Genomic DNA, 12831 nt, shown 5'->3' on the forward strand with positions numbered 1-12831 from the left:
AGATAGAGATGGAAAAAGAAGAGCGGGAGAGAGAAGCAAGGGGAGATAGTGGTTAACGTCTAAACAGTGTTTTCCCTGTGATATTAACCTATTTAAAGCCTATTAGTAGATATTTAGATGTAGTGTAGCGTGGATGTGTGTGTGTGTGTGTGGGGGGGGGGGGGGTGTACAGACTAATGAGAACAGACTGTGGTGTAGCAGTGACTTTCAGATGGGAGCACGGTCGTTAACCTCATATTACGGTTTATTCTACAGTTGAACTGATAAAGAACATCTATCTTCTCCTTCTCATTTTCTAAAGCTTGTGTTTTTCACACAGACGAGTGGACATCGCTCTTCCTGTTTGACCTCAGACTGGGGGCCCACCTAAGTTCAGAGGGACAGTGTTGACACTTTGTGTCCCATCCTGTCTGTTCTGAATGAGTTGCAATTGCAAGGGCCACTTTCTCCCTTTAGTGTGAAACGCGGCGGCCAGAGAGGGGGCCAGAAATGGCACATTGAAGACACAATCTTCTCTGTAATCCCAAACATCTTTCAGGGCCTTGCCCGTGTTTGTGTGTGTTTGTGTGTGTGCTTTCTGACGCAGTTCAAACCCCCCAATTCCGACCCTCCACGACACGAACACAGATAAGAAGTCGTCCCAAGCTGTCAGACAGGTGCGGCTCACATTTGGTAGGGCGGACACTGTCCTCAGCTCTGTGCCACATGTAGCCTGTCAAGGCTCACCCTGAAAACAGGCACTCAAAGGCAGGCCACAGTTTATCAGGCCTTGGCTATTTATAAAGTAGCCACATAGTGCCATATCTCTGTCATGCTGTCAGCTAATGACAGTCTGCTCTGTTTAAAGCAGGCGGTCACAGGTTAAACTCTGTCAATATGGACTCACAAAGGAAGAGACTGGGAATGGCAGCGAGAGGGAGAAAAGGAGAGGGCCACGTTGAAGCGAGATGAAAAGAGGAGGTGGGCCGAGAGAGGGAGGGAGGGGAGAGTGGCGGAGGGAGGATGAAAGGGGGAAGTGAGCTGGAAAAGAAGTGTTGAGGGAGGCTATTAATACGAGATGAAAGTGTGTGCGGCTGCGCAGGTCTGGGCCCAGGGTCAAGCACAGTTTAGGAGGAGAGGGAGGGCGGGCTGTTCCCATGAGGTGTGTCAGTCCCACTGGGCACTGGGGATTTAAACCCTCTACTGACCCCTCGCTCTCTCTCTCTCTCTGAACACACACGCAAAAAACACGCAGAAATCTTTCTCAAATAATTCAAACGGACTATTATGTGTCACCTAACACAGATCGGACCCTTTGCCAGATTCAGTTTGTACACTTCCGCGTGTGTGTGTTTGTGCGGGTGTGTGTGTGCATGTGTGCGTGCGTGCGTGCGTGCGTGCGTGCGTGCGTGCGTGTGTGCGTGTGTGCGTGTGTGTGTGTGGTTTTCACAGCCAGAGGTGTGAAAAGGTCCGATGTGCAATCAGATGATACATTTGTGACTTGCGTCTCCGTCCTGATTGATGGAGAAAGATCATGGGCCACAAACAAACTCCCCCTCCTATAAATACAGGGGGAATGACACCTCCCTACCCTGAGCCTAGAGACAGCAGGAGGGAAGACTTTTGACATTTATTCAATACCATCAGTAGTCCACGAGTGCCAGTGCTGAGCCTCAGGAAAATTATAAGCGCTGGTTACTTAAGCTAAAAGCTGCACGGTGTCAGTCCGAGGTAGCACTTAGAGAAATCTGTGAGTGCTGTGAGGATCCTCTTCAGCAGATGGGATAGGATACCCACCCCTCTCAGCTTCAGCCATGGCTGCCCCGTGTGTGTGGAGGGGAGGGGGGTTCACCTCCTGAATATGGTCTCACGATCCCTCTCACACCAGCTTTTTTAAATAAAAAACCCAAGCAGGAATTCCCTCTGTTAATAACGGAGAACAAAAGCTTTGTTGCTACATGGGGCGTATTGCTTTGCACTGCAGCTTCTGGCTGCAAACTGAGGGCACGTAGATGAACCTGGCGCTCCCAAAGTCTCTGCACCAGTAACCCCCAGGTACAATACACGCCGCTTAGCACTCTTCTACAATACTATTAATTGGCCATAGGCGTGGAAACACCACCCGAGACATAGGGAATCCTAATCCTGTTACCCAGGCCTCTAAACTCAGTGGCTTCCTGGCCCTCCGATACACATCCAGTCAGCAGATTGGCTAGTCAGCAGAAGGCCAGGAAGGGGTGGAGCTATCAATGCTGAGGTGAAACCTGTCTCCCATGTCGCCTTTGACTGGATAAATAATCATCAAATATTCAGGCCTCATTAACTATAGACGAGGCTAATGTGAAGAGAGACGCTCCGATAGAGCGAAGTAATCCTCGCCGGGCGGAGGCCCGCCGCCCCCACGCTCGCGTCACGCACCGCCGTGACGTGGATGGGTGGTACTGGGACGGGCTCTGTGTTTGTTTGGGAGCCCAGGTCCTCATCACCTGCCACAGTGTGCGTGTCAGACAACCACCAATCAGGATAATGGGACTGGGGCCCGTGCCTGAGACTGGATTGGCTGTCAGAAGGCCTGGTCAAAGCCAAATCCGTCACTCTGCTGGGCCCTCTTCTTAATACGACAAATGTGCAATAGGCCGCTCTAATCCCACTGATATTAAATTGCTTCAGACATTCAATTGAATAGCTGATGAAATGATTAAAGAGAAAAAAATACAGCACCTCCAGCATATGGATTTGGTGTGACCTTGGCCCTGCTACCCATGTCGGATTTCTATTTCCACACGTGTAGCATTTAGCCGGCTTGGCCCATATCAGAGGATTCATTTACACTTGTGTTTACCTGATAAAATGACCCTGGTTTCAAAAGCCACGAGCAAAAATTCACACAGTTGATTCGATTTTGACAGCAGTACACATGTACTGTAAACCTGTTGTTCTGCGGATGTCTGTTTGGCTCCTTAAACTGTAGAGACTGTCCATGTCTACCTCGAGTTGTCTGCCTTGATGCCTTTATTCCAGCAGACAGGATCATGTGAGCTGGTGATAGATGAGAGACCTGGCTGGCAGGATGTCTGTCTGTGTGACGTGGGAACAGGAGCTGTCAAGCTGCAGTGGAGCTGTGGAGGTTGGGACCTCAGAGAGAGGGCTGTGTGACGTGGGAACAGGAAGCTGCAGTGGAGCTGTGGAGGTTGGGACCTCAGAGAGAGGGCTGTGTGACGTGGGAACAGGAAGCTGCAGTGGAGCTGTGGAGGTTGGGACCTCAGAGAGAGGGCGGTGTGACGTGGGAACAGGAAGCTGCAGTGGAGCTGTGGAGGTTGGGACCTCAGAGAGAGGGCTGTGTGACGTGGGAACAGGAAGCTGCAGTGGAGCTGTGGAGGTTGGGACCTCAGAGAGAGGGCTTGTAAAAGCCTGCTCTGGTCTATACTGCAACGTGTTACTCTTTTTGAATTCCGCTAGTCACATGGGAACATAGGAGCTGCCGCGACCACGAGTGTCACGGCGGTGTCGTCAGAGCATTGAACGAGGCCTTCTATTGCTGCAGCAGCTACACGTTGAAGGCTCGCGACGGAACGGTGGATGGTTTGCGTGTGTTTTTCTCTCGTTTTGTATTTCACAGTCCAGCCAAGGACTTGCAGAGGGGCAAAGGGCTTGTTCGCGGTCAACTCCTAGATATTCTTGGGTAAAATTCTAGCGATGAATGATAATTACAATGCCGAGTCGAAACAGAGCACAGAGTCCTTCTTTCCCCTTTTTTGTTGTTGAGCAAGTGTAGTGGTCATGGGGTTCATTGTACAATACTAACACAGTCTAACATTTGAATCACACATTGCTTTTTCAGTTTACATGCACTGCCCAGCTAGTAGTGTTTTCCATATGTGGGATGGGCATGGGGAGGTTTCAGCGGTATTGGTCGAGTGTGTGGCCATATGGAGACTGACTTCTCCTGGGTATTGTCGGCCCCACCTCTCCCGCTCTCCGTCTCTGCCTCGTTCTCACTGCGCTGGCACACTGGCAGCCACTCTCCCTGGGATACGCAGGCCTCTCAAACATGAGTAATTGATGAATTGTATGCAATATGCAAATGTGAATGCATAAATCTCCTGACTGACAGCTTAATTTATGTGAGCCTTTAAGAATGCAGGATTAGATTTTAATTAAATATCTTCAAAGGCACCCTGACTTGTACATTTTTTTTGCAGGCTGCCGTCTTTGTTGTTTTTTAAACAATTTCCCATTAAAAAAATTGAAATCTGATTTTTGTTTAGCCTGTTCTCAACCCTTTCACACTGCTCCCCCCCTCACCCCCCTCTCTCCCCGCGGTTCAAGTTTTCTGGACTTGTGGACCCCCGCCACCTTTCCCCCTCCCTGTCTCCACTTTGTGTAAGAGAAATGTCTTTGTTTGACGCAAACACAAGTAGTTAGTGCAGCATGGTGCCATAGCAGATATTGACCAACACACTGTGGCCTTTGTCATTGAGGAGAGTGGGTGGAGCCGTCACTCATGTGAAAGGACAGTCTTCCTGGAGTGCCAGGGGTAACCCAGGCACAGGCGCAGACGAGCAGGTGTCCGATCACTATGAATATTTAACTAACCGTTTTGAAAAAAAAAACGGAAAAAAAAACCGACAAGGGCACATTTGCGACATTCGTTTGGACTAAAAAGTGCTTAGTAACCCACTTTAAGTAGTCTCCGGGAGGCGCAGTTATACCACCTGAGAGTTGAGGGGAGTGATTGGTAGGGACGAGTGCATTGACAGGCTTTTTCTTTTCTGGTGAGTGGAACGTGCGGGAACGTGTGAATGACTTTTCGCAGCCATCTGTTCCTTCTGCCCGTTGGGACCCTCTAGGGGCGTGGGGGTAGGAGTGTGTGTGTGTGTGTGTGTGTGTGTGCGTGTGTGTGTGTGTGCGTGTGTGTGTGTGCGTGTGTGTGTGTGTGTGTGTGTGTGTGTGTGCTTCAGAGAGGGCAAACATGGAGGTGCATAGCAGCAGGAAGTGGGCATTATGCCCACCAATGAGGCTGTTTGTAGTACAGTATTCACGCTCGGAGGGCACCTGGGTGTCAGATGCTCTTGCAGTACTGAACACCCACCGACAGTAGCTGAGTACTCTAGAGCATGGTAGGCAGGGGGAACGTCAAGGTAAGAGAATGTGGCGGGACAGAGGGTTAATGTGACTTCACCTTTTTTCTTTGAACCCCTCTGTCAATATAAAATGAAATGCAAATTTGATTTTTACAAAATCCTACTTCGCTTTTTTGTATCATTTTTGTGATTATGGGAAGTTTTTTTAAATGAAATTCATCACGTTGAAAAACTATTTTAAAAAACGACTTCATAATCATGCAAAATACGTAAGTAATAGACTTTTTCCAAAAACATTGTCTTTGTAATTTTAAGCACTATGAAATCGATCCACAGTTCCGGTTTGATTAAATACCAGCCCAAGTTTCTACCGCCATGGCTAAAGCAGAGTGGGGGGGGGGGGGGTTTACACGGGGGGCTAGCGCTGCAGAATTGTAATTATCCACCTCATTTAGGCCCTTTTCTTTGATGCAGATCCTGTTCTTGGAGTCAGTCAAAAAAGTCAGCAGGACCGTGCAGCTTATACAAGGAAGCACCTGCCGGCAGCTAGGAAAGGGTCGCAGGGATACAATGCTCAGTAAAACGGGAGCCAAAGAAGAAAACAGTTCTCGTCTCCAGAGGGAAAAAGGCCAAGTTAGCGCACAATCACCCGCATACGAAAATGACACCAGTGCGCGAGAGGGGAATGAGTCAGTGACTCCAAAAGAAGGAAAAACATCCATTCTTTTATTTCCAATTCCTTTACTTCAACAATCAGCTATGTGTATGGAAAACAATCCACCCTCTAAAGGAAGCCCCCCCCCCCCCCCCTCTCTCATTTAAGACGTTGGAGGAAATGTCTGGTTAATCTGCTAAAGAGGTTTCAACAGTACATGGCTTCCAGTTCAGCCAACTCTCTGGCTGGGGGGGGCTCTGCCTCCCTGGACTGACCCCACAGAACCTTTCCCCACTCCTGCTCCGTCGTCGTGTTTTCTAATTCCCTTTCCTCTCCGGAAATGTCCACACATTATCGGAACGTTCTGGTAATTAATGCTTTTTCAAGAGCCTCTCTTTTTTTTGGGAGAGAGAGATACCCACGCCAGACGTAACGTTATCTTCATTCTTTTTTTCTTGTTGTTTCTTGTTGTTGCATGATTAGGCTCACAACAAAGTAGTGTAGAACAGTCGACACATTATAGGCCTGAAGAGGAACTTCCCTCTAATGCAATGGGAAAGTGGTGGCCAATTTGATTTAAACGGTCATTTATTTAAGTAAGAAATGTATTGCGGTGAGCACATCAGAAAAATGAAATTGTCATTTTAGCTAATTATCTTCTCGCCAGTTAATTGGTTTCCTCTTCAGTATCAGGTGTTCTGCTTATGCCATCATCATTTATGATGGAAGACACAGGTGGAAGGGACCTCCATTTTTCACCTAGGCCATAATTACAGGACAGAATACATGAATAACATAGCTCGTCGTTCTGTAATATCCAGTAGGCCTGCTCTGTATTATAACACCTTCATCTGTGAATTTAGAGGTGGTTGTGGGCGTTTAGACAAATTACTAACCCTAATATTGTATCTTTGGCAAAGTTGGCAGCAGTAATAGATAGCCTAATAAATATCTTTATCGTATTTGAAGTTAATTACAACACTTGGACGTACATGTCAGGCCAGCTTGTGAAGCCACGTCTCTTCGTTCTCTATTGCATTCATTCTCCTAGAGAATGATAAGGGCCAAGTCCTGCCCCAACCCTGTCTTCATAGAGAATGATAAGGGCCAAGTCCTGCCCCAACCCTGTCTTCATAGAGAATGATAAGGGACAAGTCCTGCCCCAACCCTGTCTTCATAGAGAATGATAAGGGACAAGTCCTGCCCCAACCCTGTCTTCATAGAGAATGATAAGGGACAAGTCCTGCCCCAACCCTGTCTTCATAGAGAATAATAAGGGCCAAGTCCTGCCCTAACCCCGTCTTCATAGAGAATAATAAGGGCCAAGTCCTGCCCCAACCCCGTCTTCATAGAGAATGATAAGGGACAAGTCCTGCCCCAACCCTGTCTTCATAGAGAATGATAAGGGCCAAGTCCTGCCCCAACCCTGTATTCATAGAGAATGATAAGGGACAAGTCCTGCCCCAACCCCGTCTTCATAGAGAATGATAAGGGACAAGTCCTGCCCCAACCCTGTCTTCATAGAGAATGATAAGGGACAAGTCCTGCCCCAACCCTGTATTCATAGAGAATGATAAGGGACAAGTCCTACCCCAACCCTGTTTTCATAGAGAAGGATAAGGGCCAAGTCCTGCCCCAACCCTGTCTTCATAGAGAATGATAAGGGCCAAGTCCTGCCCCAACCCTGTCTTCATAGAGAATGATAAGGGCCAAGTCCTGCCCCAACCCTGTATTCATAGAGAATGATAAGGGACAAGTCCTGCCCCAACCCTGTCTTCATAGAGAATGATAAGGGACAAGTCCTACCCCAACCCTGTTTTCATAGAGAAGGATAAGGGCCAAGTCCTGCCCCAACCCTGTCTTCATAGAGAATGATAACGGACAAGTCCTGCCCCAACCCTGTCTTCATAGAGAATGATAAGGGCCAAGTCCTGCCCCAACCCTGTCTTCATAGAGAATGATAAGGGCCAAGTCCTGCCCCAACCCTGTCTTCATAGAGAATGATAAGGGACAAGTCCTGCCCCAACCCTGTCTTCATAGAGAATGATAAGGGCCAAGTCCTGCCCCAACCCTGTCTTCATAGAGAATGATAAGGGCCAAGTCCTGCCCCAACCCTGTCTTCATAGAGAATGATAAGGGCCAAGTCCTGCCCCAACCCTGTCTTCATAGAGAATGATAAGGGCCAAGTCCTGCCCCAACCCTGTCTTCATAGAGAATGATAAGGGACAGGTCCTGCCCCAAACCCGTCTTCATAGAGAATGATAAGGGCCAAGTCCTGCCCTAACCCCGTCTTCATAGAGAATAATAAGGGCCAAGTCCTGCCCCAACCCCGTCTTCATAGAGAATGATAAGGGACAAGTCCTGCCCCAACCCTGTCTTCATAGAGAATGATAAGGGCCAAGTCCTGCCCCAACCCTGTATTCATAGAGAATGATAAGGGACAAGTCCTGCCCCAACCCCGTCTTCATAGAGAATGATAAGGGACAAGTCCTGCCCCAACCCTGTCTTCATAGAGAATGATAAGGGACAAGTCCTGCCCCAACCCTGTCTTCATAGAGAATAATAAGGGCCAAGTCCTGCCCTAACCCCGTCTTCATAGAGAATAATAAGGGCCAAGTCCTGCCCCAACCCCGTCTTCATAGAGAATGATAAGGGACAAGTCCTGCCCCAACCCTGTCTTCATAGAGAATGATAAGGGCCAAGTCCTGCCCCAACCCTGTATTCATAGAGAATGATAAGGGACAAGTCCTGCCCCAACCCCGTCTTCATAGAGAATGATAAGGGACAAGTCCTGCCCCAACCCTGTCTTCATAGAGAATGATAAGGGACAAGTCCTGCCCCAACCCTGTATTCATAGAGAATGATAAGGGACAAGTCCTACCCCAACCCTGTTTTCATAGAGAAGGATAAGGGCCAAGTCCTGCCCCAACCCTGTATTCATGGAGAATGATAAGGGACAAGTCCTGCCCCAACCCTGTCTTCATAAAGAATGATGAGGGACAAGTCCTGCCCCAACCCCGTCTTCATAGAGAATGATAAGGGCCAAGTCCTGCCCTAACCCCGTCTTCATAGAGAATAATAAGGGCCAAGTCCTGCCCCAACCCCGTCTTCATAGAGAATGATAAGGGACAAGTCCTGCCCCAACCCTGTCTTCATAGAGAATGATAAGGGCCAAGTCCTGCCCCAACCCTGTATTCATAGAGAATGATAAGGGACAAGTCCTGCCCCAACCCGTCTTCATAGAGAATGATAAGGGACAAGTCCTGCCCCAACCTTGTCTTCATAGAGAATGATAAGGGCCAAGTCCTGCCCCAACCCTGTCTTCATAGAGAATGATAAGGGACAAGTCCTGCCCCAACCCTGTCTTCATAGAGAATGATAAGGGACAAGTCCTGCCACGACCCCGTCTTCATAGAGAATGATAAGGGCCAAGTCCTGCCCTAACCCCGTCTTCATAGAGAATAATAAGGGCCAAGTCCTGCCCCAACCCCGTCTTCATAGAGAATGATAAGGGACAAGTCCTGCCCCAACCCTGTCTTCATAGAGAATGATAAGGGCCAAGTCCTGCCCCAACCCTGTATTCATAGAGAATGATAAGAGACAAGTCCTGCCCCAACCCCGTCTTCATAGAGAATGATAAGGGACAAGTCCTGCCCCAACCCTGTCTTCATAGAGAATGATAAGGGACAAGTCCTGCCCCAACCCTGTATTCATAGAGAATGATAAGGGACAAGTCCTACCCCAACCCTGTTTTCATAGAGAAGGATAAGAGCCAAGTCCTGCCCCAACCCTGTCTTCATAGAGAATGATAAGGGCCAAGTCCTGCCCCAACCCTGTCTTCATAGAGAATGATAAGGGCCAAGTCCTGCCCCAACCCTGTATTCATAGAGAATGATAAGGGACAAGTCCTGCCCCAACCCTGTCTTCATAGAGAATGATAAGGGACAAGTCCTACCCCAACCCTGTTTTCATAGAGAAGGATAAGGGCCAAGTCCTGCCCCAACCCTGTCTTCATAGAGAATGATAAGGGACAAGTCCTGCCCCAACCCTGTCTTCATAGAGAATGATAAGGGCCAAGTCCTGCCCCAACCCTGTCTTCATAGAGAATGATAAGGGACAAGTCCTGCCCCAACCCTGTCTTCATAGAGAATGATACGGGCCAAGTCCTGCCCCAACCCTGTCTTCATAGAGAATGATAAGGGACAAGTCCTGCCCCGACCCCGTCTTCATAGAGAATGATAAGGGCCAAGTCCTGCCCTAACCCCGTCTTCATAGAGAATAATAAGGGCCAAGTCCTGCCCCAACCCTGTCTTCATAGAGAAGGATAAGGGCCAAGTCCTGCCCCAACCCTGTATTCATGGAGAATGATAAGGGACAAGTCCTGCCCCAACCCTGTCTTCATAAAGAATGATGAGGGACAAGTCCTGCCCCAACCCCGTCTTCATAGAGAATGATAAGGGCCAAGTCCTGCCCTAACCCCGTCTTCATAGAGAATAATAAGGGCCAAGTCCTGCCCCAACCCCGTCTTCATAGAGAATGATAAGGGACAAGTCCTGCCCCAACCCTGTCTTCATAGAGAATGATAAGGGCCAAGTCCTGCCCCAACCCTGTATTCATAGAGAATGATAAGGGACAAGTCCTGCCCCAACCCGTCTTCATAGAGAATGATAAGGGACAAGTCCTGCCCCAACCTTGTCTTCATAGAGAATGATAAGGGCCAAGTCCTGCCCCAACCCTGTCTTCATAGAGAATGATAAGGGACAAGTCCTGCCCCAACCCTGTCTTCATAGAGAATGATAAGGGACAAGTCCTGCCACGACCCCGTCTTCATAGAGAATGATAAGGGCCAAGTCCTGCCCTAACCCCGTCTTCATAGAGAATAATAAGGGCCAAGTCCTGCCCCAACCCCGTCTTCATAGAGAATGATAAGGGACAAGTCCTGCCCCAACCCTGTCTTCATAGAGAATGATAAGGGCCAAGTCCTGCCCCAACCCTGTATTCATAGAGAATGATAAGAGACAAGTCCTGCCCCAACCCCGTCTTCATAGAGAATGATAAGGGACAAGTCCTGCCCCAACCCTGTCTTCATAGAGAATGATAAGGGACAAGTCCTGCCCCAACCCTGTATTCATAGAGAATGATAAGGGACAAGTCCTACCCCAACCCTGTTTTCATAGAGAAGGATAAGAGCCAAGTCCTGCCCCAACCCTGTCTTCATAGAGAATGATAAGGGCCAAGTCCTGCCCCAACCCTGTATTCATAGAGAATGATAAGGGACAAGTCCTGCCCCAACCCTGTCTTCATAGAGAATGATAAGGGACAAGTCCTACCCCAACCCTGTTTTCATAGAGAAGGATAAGGGCCAAGTCCTGCCCCAACCCTGTCTTCATAGAGAATGATAAGGGACAAGTCCTGCCCCAACCCTGTCTTCATAGAGAATGATAAGGGCCAAGTCCTGCCCCAACCCTGTCTTCATAGAGAATGATAAGGGACAAGTCCTGCCCCAACCCTGTCTTCATAGAGAATGATACGGGCCAAGTCCTGCCCCAACCCTGTCTTCATAGAGAATGATAAGGGACAAGTCCTGCCCCGACCCCGTCTTCATAGAGAATGATAAGGGCCAAGTCCTGCCCTAACCCCGTCTTCATAGAGAATAATAAGGGCCAAGTCCTGCCCCAACCCTGTCTTCATAGAGAAGGATAAGGGCCAAGTCCTGCCCCAACCCTGTCTTCATAGAGAATGATAAGGGCCAAGTCCTGCCCCAACCCTGTCTTCATAGAGAATGATAAGGGCCAAGTCCTGCCCCAACCCTGTATTCATAGAGAATGATAAGGGACAAGTCCTGCCCCAACCCTGTCTTCATAGAGAATGATAAGGGACAAGTCCTGCCCCAACCCTGTCTTCATAGAGAATGATAAGGGACAAGTCCTGCCCCAACCCTGTCTTCATAGAGAATGATAAGGGACAAGTCCTGCCCCAACCCTGTATTCATAGAGAATGATAAGGGACAAGTCCTACCCCAACCCTGTTTTCATAGAGAATGATAAGGGCCAAGTCCTGCCCCAACCCTGTCTTCATAGAGAATGATAAGGGCCAAGTCCTGCCCCAACCCTGTCTTCATAGAGAATGATTAGGGACAAGTCCTGCCCCAACCCTGTCTTCATAGAGAATGATAAGGACCAAGTCCTGCCCCAACCCTGTCTTCATAGAGAATGATAAGGGCCAAGTCCTGCCCCAAACCTGTCTTCATAGAGAATGATAAGGGCCAAGTCCTGCCCCAACCCTGTCTTCATAGAGAATGATGAGGGCCAAGTCCTGCCCCAACCCTGTCTTCATAGAGAATGATAAGGGACAAGTCCTGCCCAACCCTGTCTTCATAGAGAATGATAAGGGACAAGGTAACTCATAACCCAAGAATCAAAGCGATTGTTGCATTTTCTAAAGTCTATCAATCATGCCAGCTAAGTCAGACAAGCTACTCTAACTTAAATGATAGCCTGAAATGGCTTGGTAGCTAATTGGGAGATTGGAAACCTATCTACAATAGCTGGCTAGCTAAACCCAACGTCATAAAATTGCCAGTATTACAGAGAAACAACAAAACATTTACATTTTATTTATTCATCAAGAAGGAATCAATAGGCTACATAGAATGATCAAATTCATTTGCAAACATACTGCCTGCGAGTCCTGCCCATCAACGGCAGTTGAAGTCAAAACAAACGCTGTGTGGTTCACTGCACTTTCTCTGCTCCTCCACTGATGGTACTGTCTGCACGCACTAAAGCAGTGCTTCCCAAACTCGGTCCCAGGGACCCCAAAGGGTGCAGATATTGTTTTTTTGTCCTAGCACCACACAGCTGATTCAAATAAGGAAGTCATCATAGAGCTTAGATTATTTGAATCAGCTGTGTGGTGCTAGGGGGGAAAAAACTAAACGTATACCCAAGCTGATGATAAAACATGATAAAATGTGGGCTTAAAAGTTTAGCCATTAATTTAACATCTGAAAAATGTATATATATATTATGCATACATTAATAACCAAACTTTTAAGCCCACATTTTATCATAATTATTTATAAAAAGATCTGTCCAAACTTTTGACTGGTAC

The 12831-nt window shown here is 48.1% G+C and overlaps 1 protein-coding gene across 6 annotated transcripts in view; it reads left to right on the forward strand.

The window, feature by feature from the left end:
- dacha (dachshund a) overlaps positions 1–12831 on the forward strand; it is a 143897-nt gene that overhangs the window by 50506 nt on the left and 80560 nt on the right. The gene's annotated exons all lie outside the window — the stretch shown is intronic.

The sequence above is a fragment of the Oncorhynchus nerka genome, linkage group LG10, assembly GCF_034236695.1.
Source record: "Oncorhynchus nerka isolate Pitt River linkage group LG10, Oner_Uvic_2.0, whole genome shotgun sequence".
NCBI classification, from domain to species: domain Eukaryota; kingdom Metazoa; phylum Chordata; class Actinopteri; order Salmoniformes; family Salmonidae; genus Oncorhynchus; species Oncorhynchus nerka.